The sequence below is a fragment of the Micropterus dolomieu genome, linkage group LG18, assembly GCF_021292245.1.
Source record: "Micropterus dolomieu isolate WLL.071019.BEF.003 ecotype Adirondacks linkage group LG18, ASM2129224v1, whole genome shotgun sequence".
Taxonomy (NCBI): Eukaryota; Metazoa; Chordata; class Actinopteri; order Centrarchiformes; family Centrarchidae; genus Micropterus; species Micropterus dolomieu.
Window position 1 is genome coordinate 366,464 of NC_060167.1, and position 1,697 is coordinate 368,160.

At 36.7% G+C, this 1,697-nt stretch overlaps 1 protein-coding gene across 7 annotated transcripts in view; it reads left to right on the forward strand.

The window, feature by feature from the left end:
• The window catches only part of LOC123986959 (pyruvate dehydrogenase [acetyl-transferring]-phosphatase 1, mitochondrial-like), a 19,523-nt gene that overhangs the window by 15,609 nt on the left and 2,217 nt on the right, over positions 1-1,697 (forward strand). The window contains exon 8 of one of the 7 annotated variants that reach the window (XR_006829026.1): positions 194-317. The exons of the other annotated variants lie outside the window; for them this stretch is intronic. The gene's annotated coding sequence lies outside the window, so the exon portion shown is untranslated. The remainder of the gene's footprint in view (positions 1-193; positions 318-1,697) is intronic. 7 annotated transcript variants of the gene reach the window in all.

A 1,697-nucleotide genomic window follows, 5' to 3' on the forward strand; every position in this document is an offset into this window, starting at 1 on the left:
GCTCCATCCCCCCCCCCCCCCCCATCCGCGAGTAGAAAGTTTAAAATCTGGATTTGTTTATTTGACGGCAGTTTGGCGTTTATTCCAGTGATGGAGGGGCAGTAAAGGAGGTTCTGGTTCTTACTGCTGAGACTTTAGACCACCTGAAGGAAGGTAGTGTCAGGTCTGGACCATGTCCTGTTATATCTGTTAGGAGGACCAAACATAGACATGAGTCTGGTGCTCTGAGTTGAAACGTATCCTGAGACGTGGACCAGGTTTCAGAGCAGCAGCATGGAGACGGAGCCCTGAGGGACGCCACGCCTCACAGGACGGAGGTGAACTGTTGGTGTTAGTTAACTGATGTAGGCCTGTGTTGGATTTGTGTAATACAGTAATACTGTATTACAGTAATACTCTAATCCTCCAATCCTGTAATCCCGTAATACTCTAATACTCTAATACTCTAATCCTGTAATACTCTAATACTCTAATCCTGTAATCCTCTAATACTCTAATCCTGTAATCCTCTAATACTCTAATCCTGTATTCCTCTAATCCCATAATACTCTAATACATAATCCTGTAATCCTCTAATACGTAATCCTGTAATACTCTAATCCTGTAATACTCTAATACTCTAATCCTGTAATCCTCTAATACGTAATCCTGTAATACTCTAATCCTGTAATCCTGTAATCCTCTAATACGTAATCCTGTAATACTCTAATCCTGTAATCCTGTAATCCTCTAATACGTAATCCTGTAATACTCTAATCCTGTAATCCTGTAATACACTAATCCTGTAATCCTGTAATACTCTAATACACTAATCCTGTAATATACTAATCCTGTAATCCTCTAATCCTCTAATCCTGTAATCCTCTAATCCTCTAATCCTGTAATACACTAATCCTGTAATACTCTAATACACTAATCCTGTAATACACTAATCCTGTAATACACTAATCCTGTAATACTCTAATACACTAATCCTGTAATATACTAATCCTGTAATACTCTAATACACAAATCCTGTAATACTCTAATCCTGTAATCCTGTAATCCTCTAATCCTGTAATCCACTAATCCTGTAATACACTAATCCTGTAATCCTCTAATCCTCTAATCCATAATCCTGTAATTCTCTAATCCTCTAATCCTGTAATCCTCTAATACTCTAATCCTCTAATCCTGTAATCCTGTAATCCTGTAATACACTAATCCTGTAATCCTGTAATCCTCTAATCCTCTAATACTCTAATCCTCTAATCCATAATCCTGTAATCCTCTAATACTCTAATCCTGTAATCCTCTAATACTCTAATCCTGTAATCCTCTAATACTCTAATCCTGTAATCCTCTAATACTCTAATCCTGTAATCCTCTAATACTCTAATCCTGTAATCCTCTAATCCTCTAATACTCTAATCCTGTAATACTCTAATCCTGTAATCCTGTAATACACTAGTCCTGTAATCCTCTAATCCTGTAATACTCTAATACACTAATCCTGTAATACACTAATCCTGTAATCCTGTAATCCTCTAATCATGTAATACACTAATCCTGTAATCCTGTAATACACTAATCCTGTAATACACTAATCCTCTAATCCTGTAATCCTGTAATACACTAATCCTGTAATACACTAATCCTGTAATACACTAATCCTGTAATACACTAATCCTGTAATACACTAATCCTGTAATACACTA